Source organism: Mesoplodon mirus (assembly GCF_964341445.2).
Source record: "Mesoplodon mirus genome assembly, chromosome: 4".
NCBI classification, from domain to species: domain Eukaryota; kingdom Metazoa; phylum Chordata; class Mammalia; order Artiodactyla; family Ziphiidae; genus Mesoplodon; species Mesoplodon mirus.
Genome location: NC_138979.1, coordinates 9,450,800 through 9,465,980, shown reverse-complemented (window position 1 = coordinate 9,465,980; position 15,181 = coordinate 9,450,800). Strand labels below are relative to the sequence as shown.

At 38.0% G+C, this 15,181-nt stretch overlaps 1 pseudogene across 1 annotated transcript; it reads left to right on the top strand.

Moving 5' to 3' along the window:
* The first annotated feature begins 11,707 nt into the window (after positions 1-11,707).
* On the top strand, positions 11,708-13,976 carry LOC309801739 (septin-2-like; annotated as a pseudogene). Its single transcript has one exon. The product of its transcript is annotated as a septin-2-like (transcript).
* Positions 13,977-15,181: the final 1,205 nt, after the last annotated feature.

Here is a 15,181-nt window from a genome sequence, read left to right as displayed (position 1 = left end):
CTACACTCCATGATCAAACAATGCAACAGTTATTTTTAAATTTTTTTTATAAAAGATTTTTTTAAGAGAAGTTTCAGGATCACAGCAAAATTAAGCAGAAAGTACAGAGAGAGTTCCTACAGCTACCTACCCTGCACAAACACAGCCCCTCCACTATCAACGTCCCTGGTCACTGTGGTACATTTGTTGCAACTGATGAAACAATAGTGACACCTCATTATCAAGGCCCTTAGTTTCCAACAGGGTTCACATATGTTGTTTTACATTCTTCTGGGTTTTGACAAATGTACAGTGGACATGTATTGACCATTACAATATCATACAAAATAATTTCACCGCCTTAAAAGTCCCTGTGCTCCATCAATTCAGATTTTTTTTTAGCTTCATTAACTCCTTTTCTATTGGTCTTTCTTTCTTCATGTAGATCTAAGTTTCTAAGTGAAATAATTTCTGTTACTTAAATATGGACATGATAATTAATACTTATCTTATTTAAATATGGATGTACTATTTAAAAAATCAAAAGTTATCATTATATTTTATTAAATCCTGTTAAAATTAAAAGCAGTAGGGCTTCCCTGGTGGCGCAGCGGTTGATAGTCCGCCTGCCAATGCAGGGGACGCGGGTTTGTGCCCCGGTCCGGGAAGATCCCACATGCCGCGAAGCGGCTGGTCCCGTGAGCCATGGCCACTGAGCCTGCGCGTCCGGAGCCTGTGCTCCGCAACGGGGGAGGCCACAGCAGTGAGAGGCCCGCGTACCGCAAAAAAAAAACAAAAGCAGTAAATTCGATGGAATTTATTTTCAATAGTAGTGTGTATGTTCTTTTGGGGGCGGTAGAGCTGCATTGTAAAATTTCTTTGAAAAAAACAATTCATATGACCAGCAATTGACCACAAGTTTGCCATGTGGACATTGAGATTTTATTGAGGAAGAAATCAGAATACTAAGCAAGTTGTACTAACATCTTAAGAATGCATTTATCTTAAAATCGTAATTAGTATTATTCCTGTCTTCTGGCAGACATTTCAGTTTTCTTCCTCCCTCCCTCCCTCCCTTCTTTCGTTCTCTTTCCTTCCTTCCCTCCTTCCTTCCTCCATTCTTTCCTTCCTTCCTTCCATTCTTTCTTTCCTTGTTTTTAGCTGATCTGAACTTCTTGGTGAACCATCATTATTCAAGCTAGCAGAGGGGAAAATAAAACCACGAATTTTTAGTTCAAATTATAAATGTTATCTTATTTGGGGCACTTTCCTGGCGGTCCAGAAGTTAAGAATCCACGCTTCCACTGCAGGGGGCTTGGGTTTGATCCCTGGTTGGGATCTAAGATCTCCTACAAGCTGTACAGTGTGGCCAAAAAAAAAAAAGTTATCTTATTTTAAAACTTAACCATGTTTTTAGATCAGTTCTTAGATTTGATTTTTCAGATTTTCACCTACTCTCTTTCTTCCTCTTCAATATGATATCACCATGTAAAGATATCATGGCCTTCATCTGAGTGTCAACTGGTGTAATTCCTGTGCCCAGGTATATGTTGGGTGTTGACAGGGGAAGTGGGGTTGGTGGGCTGTTACCACAGATGGCCCTGCGGGTGCCCAGTAGTAAAGGTTGTGACTTCCTTCTCAAGTCTGCAGGGCCAAGTGGTCTCCAGGCTCTACCGTCCTTTCCATCTTGACTCTGCTGCTGAGGCAGAACTCAGAGACTCTTCTGTGACTTACACCTGACCCTCTGCCCAGGCAGTGGCTTAGCAGAGCCAAATCACAGTCTCCCTCTGCCTATGTATTTTACACATTCTATCACTAATTTTACTTTAATGTCATTGATCCCTGGGGTATATGTGGGGCAGGAGGACAGCTTTCAGGCAATCTTTTCCCAGAATACTAAATAAGAAGGAAAGCAGAATTACCTCTGTCCCTGGTATTACCCTCAGCCTATCTAACCCATCTCCCCTTTCTGGGACTTTGGAAATATTATCAAGACGTATGTTTTGGGGTTTGCCCCTCTTATTTTTATCGCATATATTTTCCTTCTAACTTGATCTTCTCTGTTGAATAGCTATGTTTTTTGGAAAGTATGGTATTGAGAATGACTGATTCTCATTCCACCAGCACTGTTATCACACTGGGATGGGTTACTGGTCCGGAAGGATATCAAACAAAATAGTTTTGAAGCTATGCCACACTTCTGATTCAAGTTCCATCATCTTTGTGGCAATACAAACAAAAACACTGTATTTTATAAATTTGACCATTAGTTATGTGTTGTGTGTGTATAAGCGGGGATGTAGTGGTGATTTCTCTTCTTTTTCAAAGATGAATGATGGAATTACAACTACTACATGTTTTGACTTTTTTTTTTTTTTTTTTTTTTTAGTAAGGAGGCATGCTAAAACAAGGGCTTAGTCTATCAATGCAGCAATGGGTTAAGCTCTATAAAGTTATAAATTTTTCCCAAATAACTTTAGCCCTGGAAAACTAAATCACAATGCTGACTAGACACTAATGCTTAAAACTACCCTTTCTTCTCTTTGGTAATTGTGCTTTGTATATGCTATGTTGTTCCCACAGAGCTTGAATATCCACTTTGTAAGGTCAGTTATAATGTAACCAATGTGACTATGGGAGCATAGTTGTAGTAGGAATGGTTCCTAGTGGTGTAGGTTTTGTTTGTTGGCATGTGTTTTCTAGGCCCAGACCATAAGCTCTGATTATTTTATTTATCAATGGAAACTCTGTGCCAAAAGTTGTCACATTTAGTCTAATGAGTCACTTTTTAACCTAGATGGTTTAGCTATTTGAGAACACTCCCACTCACATATCTTAAATTAAATGAATGAAAGCCATTCATTTAGTTATCATTTCTTTTAATGAATTCTTGCCATGGGAGAAAGAGGGAAGCAAACACATGTTAGGCAACAGTATGGCAAAGCAGAAAATGAGACTTTCACAGATGAATTTGTGAGGAGGAGGGAGAAGGGAAAAATGATAACAACACAGAAAATTCTTTTCTGTAGACTGAAAGGGGCTTGAGAGTAAGAAAATGGTTGTGGAAGCCAAGGTTTCAAGTTTAGTACTTGAATTGTACTTTCAAAACAACTAGAATTTAAGACTTTAAACTGTCTTACTACAAATATAATTTCAAGTATGTATTTCGAGCAGATATAACATAGTAGGTAAGGAAAACATAGTTGAATCTCTTGGCAACTAATTCACATTAAATGTGAAAAACAAAAATTTTGGATTCTCTGAAATCTGTGAGTCACTCCTTAGCTGGTTACTTGGGCCTGTTTACTATCTTCTACCCTGAATTTAACCAACTGAATTGTATCCTACGATTTAATCTTCTAAACCTTTTTCCACAGTAAAGTAAATTATCTGTGTGTAAATATATTAAGAAAATACTACCTACCTGTAGAAGCTAATATAATGTTTTCCACAATAGCATACCTTGAATGAATTTAATTTTCAGGATACCATAATATTTATTCATGAGCATCTATCATGACAAGTATTTCACTAAGAACACTGTCACTGATTTTCTCAACAATATCTTGAAGTGACTATTATTATTCCTGTATTATATTTGGGTAAGCTGAGGCTTACCTAGTTTAGGTAGATTTCCCAGGAATGTACACGCTTAGAGACAAATTCAGAATTCATTCTGAGTATCAACACTTCAGCTCTTTCTGCCTATAACTTTCTATTTCCTTCTGATTTCATTTCCTCCATAGAGAAGCAAATCAAGTCAATAGATTGTTTACCAAGGAAAAATGCTCCCATTTTGTGACTCATTTTGATACCATGGTAATTTCAACTTACCAAAATCTCCATTGATTTTTCAGGTGGCTATCACAAGAGTTTTAAGATGTTGTGATTCTTACTCTACACTATTTCAATGTCTGTTGTCAGGATCATTGCTCTCTATTTAAATTCCATGATCATAGAATTTAGAACCAAAAAGGGCCTTTGTTTTATTATAATCTAATAACCTAAGTTTATTTTTCATGGGGAATTGAGGTTCTTAAGTCAACAGAGAGATTCTTAAGTCAAGTATTCACCTTCAAATTCCAAGAAACAAAAGTTTCTCATATAATTTTCCTGTTTTTCAGGTTTAGATTAAGGAAAACAGTAATTTATTTTTTATTTATTTATTTTTTTTGGCCACACTGTGCAGCTTGCACAGATCTTAGTTCCCCTACCAGGGATGAAACCCAGGCCCCTGGCAATGAAAGTGCCAAGTCCTAACCACTGGACTGCTAGGGAATTCCCAGAAAACAGTAATTTCATAGCCTGGTCTTCATATGCTTCAGATATTTCTTGGATCCTCTGTAAGCACTTTTTTCCATTCCATGGTGATCTTCTGTATTTATCCCATTTATGACTTATGGTAATTTCCCAGCATGAACTTGATAAAGATTAAAAATGTTCAGAGAGATGAATAACATCAATCCCAGAAATATGCCTCCCAATCAAATCATGACTCCTGTACAATAAAGCTCTTAATATTTGACTTTGGCCTAAATGCTGACATTTAGCTTTGTTTATTATTTCATACTTCTAGATCAATAATTTTTAGTTCAGTAAAAAAAAAGAGAACAGAGGCTCAGGAACTTCCTCACAGAAATAAGTCTCCAGGAATGTCAGTGGTTTAATAAAACATACCTAATATATATCTTTGAATATAGACATAGTTTATATTCTATTTAGATATTTCATTTGTGTCTGTTTTGATGTTACATTTTTCTACATTTCTCTGTCATCTATTTCTTGGTTAAAATTGCTCAGCTGTTAAACATATCAACCTTTTTTGCTTTATTCCTTAATATATCTTGCATAGTTATTTTAAATTTCCTGTCATAATCCCAATTTATGAGCGACACATAGGTCGGCTTCTATTGACTATTTTTCTTCTTAAAGACTTAGGGAGGAGGATTCAGGTGGGTAGTTAATTGATTTAATCAATTATTTTTTAAATCTATAAATAAGTTTCTTCAATCTCAATTTCAAATAAATCTGAATTATTGGTGGAGACAGTAATCCTCCAGATTTACATGCTCTTTTCCAAAATTCTTGAGTCAAAATCTCCACGAGCTGGTCCAGGCATGTGTGTGTTTTTTTTTTTTTTTTTTTTTTTTTTCTGTTTGCGGTATGCGGGTCTCTCACTGTTGTGGCCTCTCCCGTTGCGGAGCACAGGCTCCGGACGCGCAGGCCCAGCGGCCATGGCTCACGGGCCCAGCCGCTCCGCGGCATATGGGATCCTCCCAGACCGGGGCACGAACCCGTATCCCCTGCATCGGCAGGCGGACTCTCAACCACTGCGCCACCAGGGAGGCCCCAGGCATGTGTGTTTTTAAAAATAAGAAAGAAAAAAAAAACTTTACAGATGATTCTGATGAATATCAGTGGTTGAAAACCACTGTGTTAAATTAATGAGCTTAAATGACTTTTTAATACCAGTATTTGTGCAGTCATATACCTGTAACCAATACATATGAGGAGATTTTCTACCTCCAAAGTTCCATCTGTCTGTATAAACAGCAGTTTTCATTCTCATAATGAATTCCTTTAAGTTCTTTATTCTAGACTGATCTCTCTGGGTTTTGACTGCTCTAATGGAATTTTATTTAAACTTATTTTATTTTACAGTCTAGTTTTACAGACTCATTCAGATCTCCTCAAACCAAAGAAATTGCCTGAAAAAAACCTTCTATTTAAAACAAAGCCAATTGCATTTTATAATTTCTAATGAATACGGGGGGAAAAGTTAAGAATGAAACAGGGCTACAGAAGTAATACTTGTAGTTTGGCATTGTCAAACACTTTTCATTTTATTAATTGAAATGACCTCAAAAATTAGAACCAATGACTTTTGAGTTATGGACAGAATAAATTCTTTAATTTGAACAAACGCTAAGCTACCACCAGTAAATGGAGTTTATGTGCATAATGCACTAATAAAATCCACTGCTAAATCATGTTGAAACAGCTTTTATTTCATTATAATAGCAAACAATTCAAATTTTAAAATTTCAGTGCGGTTTCTCTGCATATATGTGCATGTAATTCTAGAAGGATAATTAAAACCATTTGCATTTAACAAAAAAATTAAATGTTGCAATTATCTCATTAATATGAGAAAGTGTTCAAAACAGAAAATGAAGTATGGGAAATTTGCACTGAGAAAAACAAACAGCTGAATAATATTCAACAATCGACAGAGTGCTAGAAGTTGAGGGCACATGGGCTGTGACTGGCACACATGATTAGCAGAGATGCATTGTCCCTTAAGGTCTAATTAGGTTCTCTATGCTGGGAGACAGAACTCAGTGCACATAATTATCCATTGTGTATTAATCTCTGTTTTGAATATTGCTTTTGTTGAATTTAATTATGCCTGGAAAATGAGAAGTGTTATTTCATCTGTGTGATCCTATCCAGTGATCATCAGCCAAGAAACACCAATATTTAAAAAGAATTGAAAAGCTGGGTGTAAAATTAGTTTTCAGAAAAATCTGATCTTCTGATGTCACAGTGTTTGAGCCTCTCCCCACTTCTGCCACCTTTTCTTTTTCCTAAGACCCCCCTGTGTGAGTGATCCATGTGTTTTGATCATTTGTTGTTTAGAGTTGGAAACTTCAGTGTGTGGCAATTCTGTGATCCAATATTAAAGGAGAGATATAAAAATTCTATCTATAAATGCTATTGTCTAATACACTGAAACACTCTTGTTACTTACTAGCTTCTGAATGAACCATGTTTTAAAAATTAAATATCCTACAGAACTGAGAGTAAAAACAGAAAACAATAAAGTTTTCTAGAGTCCCAAGCAAAACAATGGCAGATTAATATTTCTATGGAATTTTTAAAATCTCACCAAGGAATTTTCCTGCCTTAGGGTGTTCCAGCTTGTCCCTTTAGCATCATCTTTTTAAAAGAATAAACTAGAAAACTTCAAAAAATATAAAAACAAGATTTATAAATAGCAGCACTCCATGACTAGAAATAATCTTTGTTCTTCAAGTAATAGGGAAACAGCTACCCAGGATTCAACTCCTGTTCCATTTCTATCAGAGAACAGCCCACATATTTTTTAGAGAATTTCCATCCACACAGTCAAGAAAAACCTCTACTTTTCCAACTTCCTAACTCCGGAGAAACAGAACTAGATAGGTAGGTAGATAGATAGACAGATAAATAGATATCTCTTACAATGGACTGGCTCACATGATTATGGAAGCTGAGAAGTCCCATGATTTACCATCTGTAAGCTGGAGACCCAGGAGAGCCAGTGGTACTTCAGTCTGAGTGTGAAGACCTGAGAACCAGGGGAGCTAAGGGTGTCATTCCCAGTCTGAGGGCAGGAGAAAACCAATGTTCCAGTTCACGCAGGTCAGCACAGAGAGCAAATTCTCTCTTCCTCTGCTTTTTTGTTCTATTCAAGCCCTCAATGGACTGGATGGTGTCCACCCACATTAGGGAAGGCACTCTGCTTTACTCAGTCTACCAATTAAAATGCTAATCTCATCTGGAAACCTCCTTACAGATGGACCCAGAAATAATGTTGAGCCGAATATCTGGGTACCCTATAATCCAGTCAAGGTGATACATGAAATTAACCACCACACTTGACAATCAAAACGTTCAGTCAGATGAACAAACAACAAAAACTAAAGCAACCTCACTTTAAATTCTTATGTTTGATCAACCAGTACACAACTTGGAAGGTTTTCCTACAATCATATCACTGTAAAATCTGTTGTTTTATGTATATTTTCTCATCTTATCAGCCTACTGAGATTAGGCATATGATTCGTGGGACTTTTTTATTATGTATATATGTGTGTGTTTATTTATTTACAATAAGCAGGGCCATATTTTACCTTTTCTGTAGAGATGATATTGAGAAGTATAATCTAAAAATCCAGTGAATGGTGGAAGGATTCATAAGTAGTAAATGCTATGCTTCTTATTTTTAGATCCTATATTGTAGCAAGCGAACTAGAAATACTTAACAGGCTTTTAAAAACTACTTTCCTTATTACCTGTATTATATCAAACTGTACAAACTTGGTAGAGTGTGCCCTAGTGAGGTAGTCAATCTTGAAGTCCAGACCTGCTCACTTATATTAACTTCAGTTGACATCTACAGTCTATCTGCAATGATTTTAAACTCTACAAACATTTGAATGCTATTCACTGGGTTGTTTTCTCAATCTTATTGGGCAGCATGATATTTGAAACAGGAAGAAAACGACAGACACATCAGTCTAGAGATGGATACAGTACTCATAGGCGCTTGGCTTATGGGTTCCTAAGCTGAACTTGGACATTTTGACTATTAGAATATGTATAATCATTACTAATCTAGCAATGGCCATACAAATTACAAGAGGAAAAAAATTCATGCTAAGTATTATAGGACTCTTCTTTCCTCTTTCCCTCACAGTATTCTAAATGTTAAGTGCTATCTGTTTATTTGATAATTTATACCCCTTTTTTCCAAACAAGGATTATAAAGGACTGACAAGTAGTTTAAAAATAGTCAAGAGAGTAAATTACAACTTCAAAACAATCAGAATAGAAAAAGAGTTAAGGTAAAGTTAGAATAAAAATTAAAATGAAAAGTTAGGCCATAAATTCCTATGTACTGGCTGGAACTAGGCTATATTTCATTCATTCTTCTATTTATTTTGTTAAAATATACTAATATTTACTGAGGGATTTATTATAATGCAGTATTTGTTATAATTCATTATAATGCAGTATAAAATATTCTCGATGGTCTCTTAAAAAAAAACAAAAACAAAAACAGTGTTCCACTGAACTTTTTCCTAAAAGTAAATGTACTACTTGTTTTTTAATCTCTAGAAGCATCACAATTTGCAACTATTTTGGAAGTTATTATTAGTACAATAGCTTTTAAGGTCACCCCATCATTACTACAGGTTTAATTACATGTTAATTTTTTTACAATGCTTTTTTTTTTTTTTTTTTTTTGCGGTATGCGGGCCTCTCACTGTTGTGGCCTCCCCGGTTGCGGAGCACAGGCTTCGGATGCGCAGGCCCAGCGGCCATGGCTCACGGGCCCAGCCGCTCCGCGGCATATGGGATCCTCCCAGACCGGGGCACGAACCCGTATCCCCTGCATCGGCAGGCGGACTCTCAACCACTGCGCCACCAGGGAGGCCCGTACAATGCTTTTGAACATCCTTTCAATCCACTTATTTATCACCCTTTTCACTACATATATTGCTAAGATTCTGAGCCTAAAGTTGTCTTTGCCTTCCTTCGTTTACAGAGATTAGCTAAATTTCCTCCTCTGGGCCTGAGAAAGAAGAGGCTGCAATATAAACCTTGTGCATACAGAAAAGTTGGCAAAGTCTACAATGAAAGTGAGTAACTGTGAATAAAACAAGTAAAACTATATTTAATAACAATTGTTATTCATGATATCAACTACTCTAAAATTGGTTTTTTACTTAATTTCTTCTGGGAAATAAAGCCTCTTGAAACAAAGGAATTCTTCATTTGCATTGTTGTTATTGTCATTCTTGTTCTGTTTTCATCATCCTGAAAAAGAGTTGCTTTTCTTTTTACACATTTTAGATAGACATTACGTAGTTATAGCTATGCCTGTGGCATCAACTACCTCAGTGACCTCAGTGATACTGATTCACAAGTTATTTCCTACCCATAAAGGTAGTTTAGTTTCTTTGGAGCAGTGAAAACATAGAGAAGGATCTCCTTAAACCTAGTGATTCAAGAAGCTGAAGTTAATACCATTGAACAGATCAGGGTTTCAAAGGTAAAAGTCCTTACTTGTTCAGAGCTGGCTTGAAAAGTTTAGGATTGCTCTGAATGTCCTCACTGATATCACAATAGTTCTTTGTTTTTCCTTACTTAGTGATTTACAGTCCTGATACCCTGATTCTATTCACACTGAGAAAACTGATACAAATTTTATAATTTTGAATCAGGAGAAATATGTAGAAAGGAGAAAATCTTATTCTTTGCCAAGCGAGAGTCCCCCATTCTTACACTCAACCACTCTTGCTGTCATTACGTATTATATTTTGATGGGAACTATCCAAAAATCTCCTCATCTCCCATTCCAACCTTCAAGAATAGTGTGAATTTTTTTGATTCTCTAAAAAGAAAGTAGAAAAATATCTTTTTTTCCTTCTATGATTTCAATCCTTTTTTCAAAGTGAACTTTGCCCCAGTTCACTTTCTAACCTACCCTTGAGACCACCAGAGACATTTTCTAACTACGGAAAATTCTTTTTCCATAAATATTGTCCCTGCAATAGATACATAGAGAAAAGCCTAATATCCAAAACCCCGTGTCACCTGACCCTATATACTACATGATCCTCTGCTCTGTTACATATGCAATATAACTTTATGTATCTATTTTCAGATTAATTCTGAGTATATATGTATACATTTTTCTATGAAATGACTGATACATTATATATATTTAACTGTTTTATTTCACAGACGTTTGTAAATTTTAGTTTGTTTATATTTATCATCCCAACTTGGTCAAACTTCTCTGGTATAGAACAGGAGTCTACAAATTTTTCCTGTAAAGAACCAACTAGAAAATAATTTAGACTTTGTGGCCCAATAGGCAAAATCAAGGATATTATATGGGTACCTATATAATAACCATTTAAAATGAAACCATTTAGGGCTTCCCTGGTGGCGCAGTGGTTGAGAGTCTGCCTGCCAATGCAGGGGACACAGGTTCGTGCTCCAGTCCAGGAAGATCCCACATGCTGCAGAGCGGCTGGGCCCGTGAGCCATGGCCATTGAGCCTGCGCATCCGGAGCCTGTGCCCCGCAATGGGAGAGGCCACAACAGTGAGAGGCCCACATACCGCAAAAAAAAAAAAAAAAACCATTTAAAATGTTTAAATCCATTCTTAGCTTGTGGGCTATGCAAAAATAGGCAGTTGGCTGGATTTGGTCCATAGCTATAGTTTGATGACCCCTGACACAGAATCTTATACACTGTGTACTTCTTATTCACGCATTTGACTCAAAGACTTAAGGCTGCTGGTGAACAATCTCAAACGTCAACACACTGAGGTACACGGAACAAAATCGGTTCACTTCAGAAAGTTGAGGAAGAACATTATGAGGGTTTCTACAATAATGAAGATTAAAATAAGCATCTCTGGAAACAGAAAAATTGAGTGCGGAAATTGTGAAACTGTTGTGAAAGTTTGGTTCATTCATTTGCTAGGGCTGCTGTAATGAAGTACCACAGACTGGAGGTTTCAACAACAGAAATCAACTTTCTCACAGTTCTGGAGGCTGGAAGTCCAGGACCAAGCTGTTAGCAGAGTTGGTTTCTTCTGAGGTCTCTCTCTTTGGTTTGTAGATGGCATCTTCTCCCTGTATCCTCACATGGTCTTCCCTCTGTGTGTGTATGTGTCCCAATCTCCTCTTCTTGTCAGTATGCCAGTTGTATTGGATTAAGAACCAACCAACCATTTACCTTAGGTGCTCATTTACCTTAAATACCTCTTTAAAGGCCCTGTCTTCAACTACAGTGACATGCTGAGGTCCTAAGGTTAGGACTTCAACATATGAATTCCAGGTGAATACAATCCAAACCGTTAACTGTTACTGTACAAAGAGGTACACACGGCTTAATAGAAGGTGCTATAAATCTGGCTTTCAGCTTCCTGGTAGTTCAAGCATAGTAAGAATTTGATCAGTTAGGGTTGGCGCTTGTTCTTCGGTGCGTCCGCGACAGATTGACAAAACTTCACTAAAGATGTCTAAGCAACAACCAACTCAGTTTATAAATCCAGAAACTCCTGGCTATGTTGGATTTGCAAATCTTCCCAATCAAGTTCATCGAAAATCAGTGAAAAAAGGTTTTGAATTCATGCTAATGGTGGTTGGTGGATCAGGTCTCGGAAAATCAACTCTCATAAACAGCCTCTTCCTGACTGGCCTCTACCCAGAAAGAGTCATACCTGGAGCCGCAGACACAAGGAGAACATCAGTCAGAGAAAATTGAAAGAACTGTCCAAATTGAGGCTTCAACTGTTGAGATTGAAGAGCGAGGGGTCAAGCTGCGGCTGACCGTGGTGGACACACCAGGCTACGGGGACGCCATCAACTGCAGGCATTGCTTTAAGACAATCATCTCCTACATCGATGAGCAGTTTGAAGGGTACCTGCACGATGAGAGTGGTCTGAACAGACGGCACATTGTCGATAACAGGACTTAAGCCCTTGGATGTGGCGTTTATGAAGGCGATACACAACAAGGTGAACATCGTGCCTGTCATCACGAAAGCCGACATGCTCACGCTGAAGGAGTGGGAGCGCCTGAAGAAGAGGATTCTGGATGAAATTGAAGAACATAACATCAAAATCTATCACTTACCTAATGCAGTCAGATGAAGATGAAGATTTTAAAGAGCAGACTAGACTTCTCAAGGCCAGTATCCCATTCTCTGTGGTTGGATCCAATCAGCTGATTGAAGCCAAAGGCAAGAAAGTCAGAGGCCGCCTCTACCCGTAGGGCGTCGTGGAGGTGGAGAACCCAGAGCACAATGACTTCCTGAAACTGAGGACGATGCTCATCACTCACATGCAAGATCTCCAAGAGGTGACCCAGGACCTTCACTATGAAAACTTCCGATCCGAGAGGCTCAAAAGAGGTGGCAGAAAAGTGGAAAATGAGGGCATGAATAAAGACCAGATCTTGCTGGAAAAGGAAGCTGAGCTCCGCCGCATGCAGGAGATGATCGCCCGGATGCAGGCGCAGATGCAGATGCTGATGCAGGGTGGGGATGGCGACGGCGCAGTCCACGGGCACCATGTGTGAGAAAACACTTTGCAAGATAACATTCTGACAAGTAACACAGCTGTGTGTTTTCAAGACTGTTGGAGGGGTGCCTATCCACATTTTACAGTACCTGTGCCTGAGAATTTAATTTTTTAAAAACTTCTGATGTGTTATTTTGTATGAAGTACCTTAACATTTATATTTCTTTATGTTATACTTTATATTTTGTGAGGTTAACTTTCCATTTCCATTTTTTGTCCATCTTAACTGACCACTAATGTTAGAATTGATTCCCCAGGGACCAGTCAGCATGTATAGTTAATAGTTGAATTTGATTTGGCTGGCCTAACTGACTAATCATGATTTATTTCTAGAACATTCAGATTTCCCAGAATGTTCCTGAGTAGCAGAGACGTGGACCTAGTGACACAGAAAGATGAGAACTGCCCTGGTGCAAGGCCATTTCTCACCAAGTCATGGCACCTGGTTAGCTGTCTTGCTTTGTTTGAGCACACCACCTAAAACCCGTTTTGCTGCTATAACTCAATACTGTTAATCCATCTGCACATTTATCTGTTTACCAAACGAAACAATTACCCAGTGAGATACATGTTTATACTTAAATAGCTTTTTTAAAAACAGGCTTTTAGCGGTGAACTTGTTTTTAACAAGTCTTTGGATTCTTGGGTCTATGCACAGAACTCGCCACAAGCCACTTTCTGTAGGGTTTGCCATGAAAAATCAAAGTATCCATGAGCTGCAGTTTTCATGTTGCAACTAAGATTCTTACCTACACAATGAGAGTCAATAAACTATTTTTATTCAGCTAAATTAAAAAAATAACTTTTTAAGGAAAATTAACAATTGATCTGTGCAGAAACCAGCCTTTTTGTATTTTTATACTGCACTTTAATGTGTCTTCTCTAACTGCAGGTATAGGAGACGTGCCTCAGCAGCGAAAATAAGGGTCCTCGGGTGGGTGGCCCCGAGGCCTCAGCCCCGTGGAGCCCAAAATGCCTGCCAGGTTTTCCTGATTTGGCGTCCCTTTAACTGATGCTTTCCTGAATGGTTTTCAAGCAAATAGCGGTAATCTTTTTGTGTGTGCAGGCTGTCTAGTCCTTCTTCAGCCACTGTCCTTTCCTTCCACGTACGGTGTGAGAATGAAGGCTGTTTCAGGTCTGCACCGGGGGGTGGCTGACGGGTGCCGCCAGTTGAAGCCACACCTGGTTGGTTTCCTGTGTTCTGTGGCCTTGGCCCTTCCCTGTCCTTGTAGCTGGTCTTCCTGTCGCGCACTCAAAGGGGCGCTGATGCTCTTGGGGTTGCCTTTTTTCAGCATTTCTACTGACGTGGGGAAATTGGTCCCAAAAAAAGTGACAGATGACAGAAGATCTGGAGGGAGCAGGTGCTGGTTCAGTGTTTTCATTTTGCTCTATTAAAATGGAGACAATGCTTATTACTCCAAGGACGAGGAGGGGGTTTTGTATTCAACAGACAGAAAAGAAAATGAGATGGTTGAAATATATTAGTTACAAAGGTGTACTACAGAAAATCACTGGGTGTTCTCTTGACTTTGCCCTTTCACTGTTGGGTAATTGCAAATGGTCAAGAGCTATAGGTTTAGGTACATTGTGCAGTTTTTACCAAGAAAAAATGTTCCATGACCTTAGGGCCCCTCCATGCAAGGCTAGTTATTTGGGTTATTTTGTCATTTAATAACTATGCTAGTAAAAGCTGTTTTAAAAAGGGGTGGGGTGTGGCAGCACTTGAAAGTGGTAGGTGTAAGCTCTATATAGTAAAACTACTATTTAGTGCTTAGCTGCCACCTAATGGTTATGGGGGTGTGGGTGGACCGACACTGTAAGACTTTTAAATTCCCTTTTGTTTTGTTGCCCGAATCTAAATACTTTTGCTAATAGATAATTGCTCTTTTACTAAGAGATAAGCTTTACCTATAAAAAATGTATTTTGAAAACTTATTTTACACAGCAATTTTGTATCCATTGAAACTAACCTTTTACCAATAAAGCACTATTGTTTAGATATTTAAAAAAAAAGAATTTGATCAGTTAGAAGAAATTTAAAGTGATCACTGATAAGTATGACATCTTAAAGAAAAAGCATACCTGTTCCAATGACAAAGGCCCAATAGGTGTTTTTTCCTCAAAGAGCTACATAAAGACAGACACAGTAATTACCTTTGCTAAGTTGCCTACAGGTATTTTCCGCCCTGAGGAACCAGTAATACCTTGTGTTTATTGACTACATCACACATAAACCCTAGAGTCAGAGTTATGTTCTAGGAAGATAGAATAATTTAGATTTTCAAGAGTTCGAGGCCTTTGGATGACAGCCTTAACTGGGGCACAGAAATTGG